Source organism: Ixodes scapularis, unplaced genomic scaffold (assembly GCF_016920785.2).
Source record: "Ixodes scapularis isolate PalLabHiFi unplaced genomic scaffold, ASM1692078v2 PGA_scaffold4__175_contigs__length_147842914, whole genome shotgun sequence".
NCBI classification, from domain to species: Eukaryota; Metazoa; Arthropoda; class Arachnida; order Ixodida; family Ixodidae; genus Ixodes; species Ixodes scapularis.
In genome coordinates this window covers 23,650,302-23,664,598 of record NW_024609879.1, presented here as the reverse complement: position 1 = coordinate 23,664,598, position 14,297 = coordinate 23,650,302, and the positions used below count along the sequence as shown (strand labels likewise).

The 14,297-nt window shown below is 42.4% G+C and overlaps 1 pseudogene; it reads right to left on the bottom strand.

Annotated features, from left to right (window-relative positions):
- Positions 1-6,288: 6,288 nt before the first annotated feature.
- LOC115328898 lies at positions 6,289-13,524 on the bottom strand (annotated as a pseudogene).
- Between the last annotated feature and the right edge of the window lie 773 nt (positions 13,525-14,297).

The following is a 14,297-nucleotide window of genomic DNA, read 5'->3' as shown; positions in this document are numbered from 1 at the left end:
TAACGAACTAAAATAAAATTCATATGATTCAACAGACACAAATAGGCTCACAATATGACGACATAATGATTGTTGTTGTTGGTTTTACGGTTGCATACGAACAAAAGTGACCTCCTCTTTTCTTCGATGTACAGTAAAACCCCGTATCTTCGTGGCCACTATTTCTTCTCGAATCAGTCACAGAGTACATAATGGCGGCCACTAAATTTCGCAAAACTAAAGGCAGCGAAGATTAAGGGCTCGCCAGCGTTAAGGGGTTTACAGCACTTTTGTGTGTCACATGATGTCAACATTTTAAGTAGGCTGAAGGTATTAATTTATGAATGAGTTGGCCTACGCAAAAAAAAAAAAAAACCGCGCTTCTCCAAGTTAGGCACCACGAAGTTCCTTCGCACTCTCTATAAGGCGGCACATTTGTTTCGGCAGAGCTTTTGGTAAAGCGGAGTCCAAAAACTAGCTATACTAGGATTCACATATTTTGTGCTGCATTGTAAGGGCTAGAGTAGCTTCCACAGTGCTTCAGCCCAGCACTGTTGCAAGAGCATGTGGTTCAGTGTTGCATCTTAATTGCATGGTCTAGAGAAACTAGCGATGACCGAGTTGAAGCACTCTTGAATAATAACACGCCGACTATAGAAGCATTGAGAGATGCGCACATGCGAACAGTGCATTTCTTAAAAGTGCATTCGAGCAAAAGTAAAAACAGTGTGTATACTTACGTCGGCCATACTTGCCTTTCAAAAGCATGACCACTTTTCCCCCGGTAGCACAATCCAGTAAGAAGCACCAGCAGCACGCCCATGGGACACCGCCGACCCCTGGATTGAATGACGACCCGACTCAGGTCTTGGAGGGAGATCCGAAACACTGCTTTAGGCCCGATGTTGTATCTGGGGGGCATGGGGCTAAAAGTAGAAATTAACAAATTTATCTGAAGCGATACATTCCTGATGCATCAACTCTAGGATTGCAGGATTTTTTAGGTGACTGATATATTTTGATTAAACACAGAAATGGTTGGTTTATGATATATATATATAACGAAGTGAAAAAGTCACGGTGAAAAACAACAAAGAGCGGAAGTTGCGGTCGACCTTCGAAGTCGCCGGACGTCCGGCGATCGGACGAGGCGAGCCGACCGCGCTGCGCTGACCCAGGCTGACTACTCCTGTTTGAACTAGGAGGGGCGCCGTCGAGCTGAGAGCCAAAATTGTAGAAAGGACCGTACCGCAAAAGATCTGTCTCATAAAACGTAGAACGAGCCGACGACCCACTACCGCTACGTCTCCGCCTTTAGTCTCCGCCATCTCCGCAAGACAGAAAGCGGGAAGCCGAAGCCGGGAAGCTAGTGAAGCCGGGGAGCCGCGGCAGCCACTGGGCGGAAGCTTTACGTTTCGGTTTCGCTTTTCGCCGACGCCGGCTATGGGATGCGGGGGCTGGGTTTGCGTCTGGTTGCAACGACGAGAGCAGCCATGAAAAGACTCCGAGTTGGCCGGGTACGAGTGACGGCCCGCGGTACGAGCAACGGGCCGTTTGCCGCTGTCGATCGATGATACGGTATCCTCGGCTCGGTGTCACGATCGGTTTGTTGCCGTGCGCGTTAGCTTTGCTATGCGGTACGGCTGGTGCGGTTGTCGATTACTTGTGGTGCACATTGTTCGAGACAGCCGCCCCAAGACGTCGCCGTGAGGAGTTCACGAAGGAATTTATTTGAAATCAACGTCGGTTTAAGCTCCGTTTCGACATGTATGGTATATGTAACGATACCGGTGGTAAATTATAGACGTTTTGGTGGAAGGTGGCCGTCCCCTTTCTGCATGTATGATTTGGTGATACCGGTGGTCCTGTGGTATAAGCGTTTTGTCGGATAGATGGCGGCCACCTACGTCATCGGACGCAAAATCATACCAGCCACACCGAATCATGTCGGCAAGCAAATTGGCTGCCAGTATGGCCAGACGCGGAGCCATAGCGGTGCCGGTAGCTCCAGTTATGCCGAACGCAAAACCAAAATAGCTGCATGCATAATTACAAGGAATTACTACGGAACCGTAACAACTGTACAAGCAGCAGGTATGTTTCTTGTACGTTTTTCCAATAGGGAGGCCCCGACCACCAAGGACCGGTCTGGTCTCTTGCCGTCAGTGAAGTCCTCCCCGTGGAAGCCGTCAAGTGCACACTTCGCTCCCTGCTCCACAGTCATGGCCGTCCGTAAGCTATGGAGTCTCTTCAGCTCCAACATATTGCACAGCTCATCACACAGCCACCATGGATAGGGCCAGCTTGAACTTAAGAGAAAAACATATCACTGGACTACCGATTGCGGTTTCATACTTCTTCCTCTTCATGCGCCTTAGCTATCTGCTTCTTATTGGTTTTTTTATTCTAAGAGCTATAGATACAACTTAGTTTGAAACGACCCGCATTTGAGCGAAACGTAAAGCATTCCAGGCACTATTGCTTTTCTTGTCAAGTTTGATGAAAGGCACGCTGACGCATGCTGCTTTGTTTTCTTCGATGACGATTGCTTTAAAAAACTAAAAAAACAATGACCAAGAAACAAACGCACACAGGCTTTTGTTTTTTGCAAGAATGGTGATGCTGCCGATCGGTACAACGCATTTACAGGTGCGGCAATGACCTGCTGTAGTTCCCTTCACAGATGGTGCATGCTTTCTTGTCCTATCATTTACGCACCTGCCAGTTTTACCGATGTGACATTTGGCATGTGATAAACAACCACTTTTTCACACGGGGCATATTGTGTAGTGTAAGAAATGTTACACATTTTGTTCTGGTTGAAGTTGAAATTTACCTTGTCTTGCCTTCTTAGGGTACGCTGTGCAGCGGCCGAAGAGGTCGTTTGAATCGTGAAAGAGGTGTGGGACATGTATATAAGGCAATGTTTGTCCAATAAACTTCAAGCTGTGTTAAAGACTTCATTGTTCTGTCCGTTTTTTTATTGTTCCTACGTCTCAGGGTTACTTTGGATGTCATTCACCAGCTCGGCTGCGTTTTATACCTTTCTCCATACAATACGCCTTGTTTGGAGCAGAGCACACAACCTTACTGCCCTGCTTCGCAGCTACTTCCTTTTAGTTTATGGGTTATGTCATTAATGTATAGGTACTGCGATTTTTACCTAGTTCTTGTCTCCTCTCTTCCATATCTGTGTCAGCTGATCTATGTTACAGTTTGGTGCTGATGTTCTGAGATGCACACACCAGGAAACCAATCGGATACCCAGAATCACGTAGGCAAGAAAATTGCTTTTCAGAACTTGGCCGGTTATTCTGGTGACAATATTTCTTCAAGGCCGATACAAGATCAACCTAGGAAACACTGCGTTTTATAGTTTTGGAATGTCAATATGCAAACAAAATAAATCCTTTGCACGACCTTGGTTCATACTTCCGACACAAGTTTACATCTTTAAATTCCAGTGTGAGGTCGAGAAACATGATGGACCTGTTCACAGGTATTTCATGTACTGTGTTCAGAGACGGACGGTGCTTCCCCCGGATATGTGTTGATTTCATGGCGGTGATATCGATAGCCTTTCCATTTTATGAGCAGAAGGCATCAAATGCGTGGGATAATGACAGAGAAGACTTGCCGGTTGCCAAACCAGCAAAGGCCACCTGGCTTCTCCTGCAAAGAGCCGTGAAATACTTTAGACCATCTTTAGACCTGTAACGACCTGTTTTCTAGTGTTGATTAAAGAAGGGATATTGCCATTTTTGGTATCGTTTAATTTCCCCCGTGGTTTTAAACATCCCGTTATTACCTTCTGCATTATTTCTACATCACTCAGGAGTGCCTCTTCATGTTAGTATTGGGATTTGTGTCAGTTAGGATCTTTTAAGAAATTCCAGGTTTCTCTCTCCCCTTTACTTTTTGTCACGGTGCTTATTTAAGCACTTTTTGGAAAATAAAAATTTCAGCTGTTTTTGAGACCTTTCGGTGTATATGTCCTTTTTTGTGTAAAATATCAGGGTTTATGTTACGTTGCACAGCTAGTTTAGTTTTGAAAGTGCTTTTTTTTTTTTAATGCAAAACCGTAACTTGAAAAAAGTCAAATGATATGAAAGCATGTCTTGCAATATTTTATTCTCGAAAGTAGAACTGAACAGGCTAGCATAGCACAACGTAAACATTTGGACATTCTTAATTCATATGTTTTATCAAACATTGATCTCTTATTTAAACATGATTTGCAGGACACTACCTCTAAGTTGTATTTTTTAACATATTTAATAATATACACGAAGGCCTGCCCTATTCGGTTGAAGATTAAATGAGAAGATTAAATCCAGCTAGACAATAATATGTATACAAAAGAGATGTGGCGTAGTTTGCTACTCAGGTATTCCAGACAAGATGAAAGTAGTTGCTGTTGCAACTTATGACTACACTGTGGGTCTCAAAAAAGGTGAGCGCGCAGGCGAGCTCGTGAGAAGTGGACATACCTTGACCTGAGACAGGGAAGAGAAAGGAAGGCATGTCTCCGAACCAACAGCTGTTTTCGGAGACGCTGTGCGTTGATCGTCCCTTTTACGTACCTTGTTCCTTCCCTATCTCACGTTAAGTCGTATCAACCGAATTTTTCTTGAGCTCAGCAAAGCAAGCAGGCGTCCTTGTTGAGGTCGTCTGCTTGCTTCCGCGCCTTTATTACGCGCTGGTACCGTAAAACGCTGGTAACTGGAGCTCTTAATGTGCAGCTTTAAAGAAGGCGCGCAGCCCGCATTTCGCATTCCTTGTAATATTGAAACAAGTTTCTCTTCAGTTAACTCCTAAATTTATCGCAAAAGGGCACAAACCATCGCTGTTTTTTTAACAACGCCCAATCGGTTTTTACTGTTTTTCAATACTTGTAGTAGAAGAGATGCGACGGCCAGCGACGCACAGGATCGGTTGCCGTGTCGTAGTGAATTCTACCACGTATTCCGCGCGTAGGGACGCCTTGGGGACTGCGTAGCTCCTTCTGTTCGTCGGGGGTTGGCTCCGGGCGTCGCTCAAACGGGTGACAGGTGTCAAGCTTGCGATGACGTAGCGGCGTCAAAGTGGACAGAGCCGCCGCGTGAGTGTTGCTAGGAGACGTTCCTCCTTTCTATTACGTCACTTCCATGTACCTTTTCTCAAATGTCGAACCTAGCTAGTAAGGTAGAAAACAACGTGCGCCACCGAGGCTGACGGCAGCAACTTGGCCGACTTGGTGTCGAAGCGCCAGCGTTCCTGGCTCACGGCGTAGGGATCCTCGAATCCAATGCCGGCAACGCACAGGTTCTCGCTGTATCGCTGCTGCTCGGCCCCTGGCATCGAGCGCCAACAGTCAGACATAACAAATAACAAAATACGAAAAAAAAAAAGATAGAGACGTTTTAGCAGCTTCGGTTAGCGAAAGTACATGCCGCGTCGCATGAGGGCAGAACAGGCGAGAGCGGCGACTCTTGTCCACACCCTTCCTGCGCATGCGCAATTTTCCCGCCGTGTTTTTAGATGGGGCGCCGGGCCTCGGGTGCATACTTTTTCAATTAAATCTAAGGTTACTTTTGTCTAACGTAATAGTAAAAAGGTTTGCTGCTGGCGACTGAAATTTCAGCAAAAATATCCGAATACGCCTATGTGCCAATAATTATTCTCAAAACATTGAATTTGTTCTACTACATCTTTATGCATATCTCCTCTTTTAAATTTGCTCCATATGAAGGGAGCTTAATTAACATTGGAGCACTAATGCTTTCAGTGCTTGTTGGCATTAATTTGGATATTACGCAAAAGAGGTATCTTTCGATGATGACTGAAAACCTGAGACCGCGGTTTTAAAAACGGAAAATCGTGAAGTAGAGAGAGAAAGGGACAGACGTAGTTTGGGACGTTGTCTGTCCCTTTTTCTTTCTACTTCACGATTTTCCTTTTTTCAAACCACACTCTCATGTTTTCAGTCATCATGTATAACATACACAAGCTCGCCTGCACTTTACCCTTTTTTTTAATGTAAATTTCGAATTGTTTTTATTGTTTTTATGTTCATCATACACAAAAAATAAGATATTGTTTTAATTATAGGTTTGGTATCGTTTTTGATCATTTATGCTTGCCTTAAAGCTGGTAAGTACTAAAACATGGTTTTAGTGTAAAAGGCCTGACAAACCACAAATTGTACTTTTGACGGCAAGTTTATAGCGGTTGTCGTATGTGTCATGTTAGAATGCAGTCAACACAACGACTTTATTTTGACTAACACGTATCTGCTGAACGAACGTGATTCTGAATTTCCCTCTAAATTTATTGTAAAATTATACATTGCACGTTTAAAGTTGCATGGAGTAAAACTGAGGGAAAGGTTACTTCCAAAGTAGCAAAGCGGGAAGGTGGGCTAGTTGGTTCATAATGCAACCTTGGAAACAGCGCGAAAAAAACAAGGGACAAGAACGAGAAGTAAACAACCACAACGCTGTTTTTTTTTTTTTTTTTTTTTTTTTTGCAAGTAGCAAGGGCGATGGCGTTGATGCAAAAGCGTTGTGTTCGTTCACTTCTCGTTCTTGTCCCTTGTTTTTTTTTCACGCTGTTTCTAAGTTTGCTTCCAAAGCATTTTTGGAGCCCGGCCTTCAATCAGAGACACTCCTTAATCAAAATATATTTTAAGAACGTTCTATAGGTATTAAGGTACACAATATATTTATTTGGTTTTGCATATATATTTTCTCTGGTAAGCGTCACGCTTGCACCAATAACAAGGCCAACCGCATTCGGAACTTGCTGAACACTGAAAAAATAAAAACATAATTGTAATTAAGTTTACTAATAAGATAACAGTTTTAAGGCAAATCAAATATATTTAAATTTATATTTCGAACTGATATTGTTTTGTGACACGTATAAAGAACTAGAAATAAGGAAAACAAGATTCAGAACATGAGCATTCAAAATTATAAAAAAGAAATACTTGGAGAAAACTTTTTCGCACAAAAGTTATCTTGTAAGCACCGTAAGATTTGAACAAAAAAGTTTTGTTCTCATATTGATTCTGAAAGCACTCTACATTTCTCTGTTTACTGCAACTCTAACTCAACCTCGGCACTTGCTCTGCATCAGGTAACATATACCCAGGAATGAATCTGGTGCAACGGGGAGCCATCGGATTAACCTACATAATTTAACACATTTTCCTGTGGAGAACGGAAGCTCGAAATGCATTGCGGGTCAGATTATATAAAATGTTTTAGCTATAAGGTGGATTAGGATATTTGACAAGGTGGCTTCGGCATGGGAAATAAATCGCGCCCCGTGCTAAGTATTGATTCGCCTGACGTACTCGGTGTTTAAAAAAATATGTGTGTGATTGGTAGTGATATATTCGTTTGGGTCGCAATGGAAAAGATTGAGATAATGACACTGCACGCTGAGTTTTAGAGCGCAGCTCTTTGGCGCCCGTTTCCGGCTTGAGCGGCGTCGCCGTCACCGTCGCCGTCGGCGTAACCGCGCGTTGCATGCAAGCTGCGTAACCTCGCCTTGCATGCGCGTTGCATGCAGAGCGCGGGTTGCATGCAACGCGCATACAACGCGCGGGTTGCATTTTGGGCAGTTTCCCGTAATGACGTCACGACGGTTACCCTCGTGAGGGTTACGAGGGTTACTCTCACGAGGGTTACCGTCACGGGGAGCACAAGGGTTACCCTCACGAGGGTCACGAGCGTTACTCTCATGACGGTTGCGAGGGTTAGTTACCTTCAAAAGGGTTACCCTCATGAGGGTCTCGATGGTTACTTTCACGAGGGTTACCCTCACGAGGGTTATGAGAGTTACCCTCACGCAACCCCCCTAAGGTAACGTGACCCCCATGAGGTCACGTGACCTCAGGGAGTCACCTACCATTCATTACCTTTCAATCCCCCTCCTCAGGAGCTGCGCTCTAAACCGACTTTACAGGGAGTTGTAGACGGCTTTCATTTTTTATTTATTACGGCACACTATACCTACTGATTGCCTATGTTGCATGCTGATCAATATGACATCTATTTTTGTTCGTCTCCATATTTAAGCACCCAACATCATAACTACTAGGAAACCCTAAACTGCGGAATTTATTCGCAGCCTGCACGTTGTTTCAGAACATGTCTTTAGGTCAAACGAGCACTGATAACCGATATTTTAAATTGCTTGATAGGAGCAGTCTGAACATTTTAATTTTGTGTGGTGTAAGCTGTGCTTAAGAATATCTGCTACAAACTCAGCGGGGGGTCGCAAGCCGGCTTGGAAAGCAAAATGAAGGCACAAATAAACACGACGGGAGCTTGACTTTCTCCCAGTGGAACTCATGGAAACAAAGTAAATTAAGTTGTCAGCTCAACGATGAGCCAGGGTTGACTGTGGTGATGTTCAAACCCTGGTCTCGTTTTGAAAAAAAAAAATGAGCTCTTACAAACGAGCTCACTTTAGCCACTAATAGCAGTCATTCCTGCTGACGTATCTTTTTTTTAATATTTTTGCAGTGGTTTCCAGCCTAACTCACTCATATTGACTCCACACATTTTCAATTAAAACCATAATAGGGCTAGCACGACTTAGAAAACAAGAATATAGAGAGATAAAGGGACAGATATACCGCTGGACTTCAAACTGTGGTTTAATACTTCTTCCTCTTTATGAACCTTAACGTTGTGATTCCTTTAAGCCACGTAAAAGCATACAACTTATACTGTTTAATTTAACTTAACTTGAATTTGAATCACCCGCTCTTCACCGGGACGTAAAAAACCGCAAATATTGCTTTTCTTTGGTATTGAGCTTGACCGAAGGCTCTCTGAGGCACGCTGCTTCCTTTGTTCTATGGTCCTTGGTCTCGAGCATCTCTCGAGCATGCTGCTTCTTGTGTTTTCCGATGATGCTGATGCTGCTGAACTGTGCACTGCACTCACAGTTGCTGCAATTGATTGGTAGATGACCTCTAATGTGCCTTTCAGAGATACTGCGTGTTCCTTTGTCCTGTCATTGATACATCTGGCAGTTTGGCCTATGTAACACTTTTCACACGATAAGAAAATACGATTTAAGCACCCTTTTCACATGGGGCATATCCTGTCACGTGAGAGATGTTGCAGCTTTTCGTATAGGTTTGTGTCCTGGTTTACCTTAGGGCACATGGAATATGTTGTGTTTGGTGCAGAGCAAATAACCTTGATGACCTGCTTTGCAGTTATCTTTTTTTAATTTGTGTGTTGTTCCATGGATGCAGGGTAGTATTGCGATCTTCCGTTTAGCTTTTGTGTTCTGCGTTCCACCAGTGTCCGGTGTTTTGCACTTCAGTTTTGTGTAGATGTATTCACACACGCTGAACAAGACACCATTCGAATATCCAGAGTCTCGTAAACGGGACATTTGTCTTTTAATACTGGACTCAGTATTATGGTGACACAATTTGTTTAACGCCAATAGAAGAGCGGTGTTCGCAACACTTCGTTTTATGGTTTTGGTATGTCCTGGCGCAAACGGAAGAAATCATTTGCTTGACCTGGGTTCGTACGTCCAGCAAACGTGCCTATAATTAAATTCCAGGTTGAGATCTAGGAACTTGATACGCATTATTTATTACATTATGTATGACGCGTTGCACTAGTATTTTCTGAAACGAAAGACCGGGAACTATATTGGTCAGCTTCTCCCTGATTTTCTCTAAGATTTCCGCCTGCTTCACAGCGTCGGTTGCGTCAGTCTTATTTTTTTCACTGAAGCGCTTGTTCCCCCGAGTTGGGGTCATATTCACTCTTGTTTGAAAGGCGCGATCACTTGACATTCGACTCAAAATCAAGCGAAGAAAGGATGATCCACTTATTTTCACTACGTGTAACTGAACGTGGGAAGGTAGCTGTGTTTAAATATCGTTCTGAATCTTTTAAAACCGCAATAAAGCTTTATATTATACGAAAAGTCAAGCTAGAAATGTGGGAAGGTATGTTTGGAATGCTGAAGACTAAGTGAAAACGTTTTCTGAAGAAAAACTGTGCAGAACTGCTTTTGATCCTGCAGAAAATGCCGTGACGGGTCATCTGGTTGTTGGCGGTTGCGGCCAAACGTCGACGTGGCAAGATATACGTATGCGAAGTACCGTGTTATTATTAATGCAGTATATTTATTTTTAATTTCAAGCAAATTTTAGCCCGTATGCTGTGATAGTGCAAAGCGAGATAACTTTGCAATGGGTGGGAACATGGGGGCCTCGTGTCTTGGAGATTCTGATTATGTTTACTTCACATGTTCGGTTTAGCATCCGGAAAATAATGAAAAATTGTGTTTCGCTTTTTCCAAATAATAGACAGGACGCGAATTCGAGGAAATATTAATAGGTTCCTACACGAACCGTATTGAAATATTATGTCTTATATTTTTATAACCAGGGTGACGAGTTTTTAAAGTTTCTTTGCTTAAATTTGGAGGACCTCTATTGGAGCTTTAGTCACGCTTTTCGAGGTATAATTCAATTAAAGTATAGTGGCTATAATATATTTGATTTTTATTCTAGATTTGTTGTTATTTTTCCAATATGACGAATGTACTCAGCTTAAAGTGATGCATCACGGCAATAGGAATTCGTTTTCGACAACGAGTGTTATGGTTTCTATGGTCAATCCGTGATTTGCGGACGTTGGTGTGTATGTTTAGCTTCGCCACAATGAGTTTAAAAAGAAGGAAATTACGGGTCTCACTTGGTTAAGTAAGCATTTATTTCGTACCATATATATAAAGAAATATCGCGTATTGTCGTGTAGAACCTCAAGGTCGCCGAGCGACATCAACATACAGGAACGCTCGGTCACACGGGGGCGTTTCCAAGCAACCAGCTACTTGATGGCTGTGCGTTATTCTCTTGGCTAGACTTTTGCGTTATAACTCATGAATGGCAATGATGCAAGAAGATGGAGCTCGCTATGTGCACGCGTTCGAAATTAAAGTGTTCTTTGGAGCCCGATCGTAACATTCTGAAGTAAGATCCCTGCTTCAAGGCGCCCTCCTGCACAAAGCTAAGTTCAAAAACTATGATCGGTAAAATTGTGAAATTGGTTGCATTTCGTACACCGAGGGTATGCACTTGGCTTGAGGTGTTTTTTTTTTTGTTGTTGTTGTCGTTTTTTTTTTTTTTTTTTTTACAACTTCAAGTGTGATCGGCATTGGTGCGTAAGGCTCGAAAGTGGACGCGCTTGCTTCATTCATAAAATACTCATTCATATGAATTTTCTCTAGTTTTGGAACGTCACCGGCTGCACGTTCAGTCTGCCCACACTCCGAGCACGCGTGTGAGTCTCATTACCACTACAAGGTTTCTCAAGGGTAAGTACGTGTCTTCGGAGAGCCGTTCTCACACACGCTGCCTCAGTTTGACCGTAGGACACTCACCGTGATTATCCGCCACGCGTACACCAACGAAGAAACACGAGAACTCGAAACATGCCCCCGAGAAAACCACATGACGCACGCCAATGGCAGGCAGAAGTTTGCCTCCGCGATTCCGTGCGCACAACAAGCGCACAGCGAACACTGCAGTCAACTAGGCTCGACAACAAATATTATATACAGTTAAATGTATTAAAACACGCCACATGCGTTTGAGAAACGGCAATTGATACTGAGCGTGTGTATTCTTCCTAGTACAACATTTAAAAAAATCTAACGTAATTTCATTCACATTTAGATACCTAGTTTAACATGAGCCTAATATAAAATTAAATCACAAAATAATTATTTTTAGAACATTTTTGTTCAAACATCAGCTTTAAATACCACAACTTCAGATAATTTAAACTTGACATTCTTCGATAATTAAGTGGAGTGCATATGCTCGTGAATAATATTAGTTTAGCTGATGTACTCGCACGGTAGTTTTACAGACTCGATGGCATATTCTAACCTTGATATTTCTAACTCCATAAAGACAAACATTGTTTTTTATTATGTGGTCATTTTAGATTTTTTCTGTAGATGAAAATATTTCTGTTGTACTTTCTCGATTATTTTGCTAATGTCTCTGTTCCATAGAAAAAAAGTTACTAACGCACTCAAGTGCCAAACCACATGAGTGTTTTGTTATCGGCAGAGGTATTCTCCTGTATTGCTCATACACTCTAACGCAATCGCTGCACATATTTAGCACACAAACCGTTTCCACAACAACAACAAAAAATAAATAGTACTCAGTCTTCCGTTACCTCTCGCGCTGTCTCGCGTTTTGAACGGAGGGAGTTGCAACTTGCAAGGCGTCCGCTCGCCGTGTCGTCTGCTAGACTGACGCTCCGGCTGCCGTGTCAGATTCACAGAAACCTTAGAATTTCCGCACTTCAGAATATAAGTTCGCAGTACTGAGGTGTTGTTAACATGATGCGGAGCTAAACATAGTGCTCGTTATTTTGAAATCTTTGTTATTCTGAAGTACGTTGTAATGAAATAATTTTGCATTACAACTATAGTCGGTTACAGGTTAAGAAGGTAGGTGCCCGTTTCCGACTTGAGCGGCGTCGGCGTCGCCGTTGCCGTCAGTGTCATTGCGCGGTGCATTATGGGGCGTTTCCCATGATGACGTCAAACGTGACGTCAGGTGTGTCGTCACAAGAGTCACCAGTGACGTCACTTGTAACGTCACTGCGCGTTGCATTATATTATGATATTACTAATATTTTAAAATACTATAGTTATCCGCCAAACACAATGAAATTATTGAGCTTCTTACTGGTTTGTTGCAGTATTTATCAGCTTCTTTCTTGTAGCCATCATTTCCACGTATGCATGTCCCGACTAGGTTCACACTGCAGAAAACAAGACAATTAGTCTCCCTCAGTTGAACCTAAGAGTCCGAACAAAGCGATCAATACCAAGCACCTTCGCTAAGTATAAACGTCATTCTTGATATTGCCATGCCAACCTTGCACTTCATCTCCCGTAACATCGGTTTCAATTGATATGCTGAAATACAATGTATTTCTTGCAGCCTACGTTAAAAAACAACAACAAAAACAACATAAAAACCGTTGTTTTCTGGGTTGCTTTTTTAACAGTCAAAACTTGCGCCCGCTGGATTTCGTTAGCTTTTTATTTCACCCGGTGATACAGACACACATATAATATTGACACTAGTTGTTCCTTGACATATTTTTGCGTTCTTGAAACAAATTTATTTTAGCGTACTCCACAGCCTTGATGTAATGCCCAAGAAGAATAAAGCATGATTGGCAATACATTCAACAGCGTATTTAGATAACTTTTTTTTAAACTTAGATCATTGAATGATTTTCAGCATATAATTGTTTAACAGCATGCTCCCTCAACGCGTATTACGAGGAAGAAAACGGAAATACTCCAATCAAAATAGATTGGGTGCGATCACGCTCAGGATAATGTTTTTTTAGTAATATCTATGCATTTGCCGATCGAATAAATTTATGAAAATGCAACGTTATGATATTATCAATAATAAAGGATCACTTACGTGATAAGTAGAGAAATGGACAATAAAACAAGTGTCGTGGCTCTCATTTCACCGTCCGGCGCTGCACCTTTCTTTTCGTTGAGGTGGACAGAACTACAACAGGTCTAACACGAAGGCCTCATGCTTTAATAGTTTCTGGATTTCGCAAACTTGTATCAGAGTTCAAAGATGGCTTGAAGGTGCGCAACTTGTCTACTTCTAATTGGCTACGATAATCGTGACGTCATGGCACCGGGCTCGTAATTCCGGTTGGCTCCAGAAGTGTCTGAAGGGGCGGGACCGCGAGCACTAGCAGATGCAAAAAAGAAAGTGTGAACTACCTTTTTTTTTGCAAAAATATTTGTAGTTTTGCCGCGATTTCAAACAATATGTAAAAAAAATCTTTTGACGTCCACAGTTTTTGTTTTGCTGATTATAAAGAAAAAAGAACGTCTAAAATATTTTTTTCCAGTTTTTTCGTGATTGGGAAGATAATTTATCTTTGGTCCTCATACATTGTCAGATGAGCGACCCACTACTATGAACGCATATGCTACATAGGCATAATATGGGTCCGTTAATTAATAGTCACTGTTTCTGGTTGGGCGGGATTGTCCCATGTCCTCCATAATTGTTACATTATACTCGACATAGATATGTTTAAACAAATTGTCCTGTGATTTGCAGTCAGTCAGCCGCTATTCTGAAATATAGTAAAAAAGTGTCCAGGTAATTTTAAGTGATTAGAGAAACACTTAACACGCACGTACACGACATATAAGCAAAGAAACATTTTAGTGAACGAAAAATTAGTTCTACGAAAGTATTTTCGCATACGCGT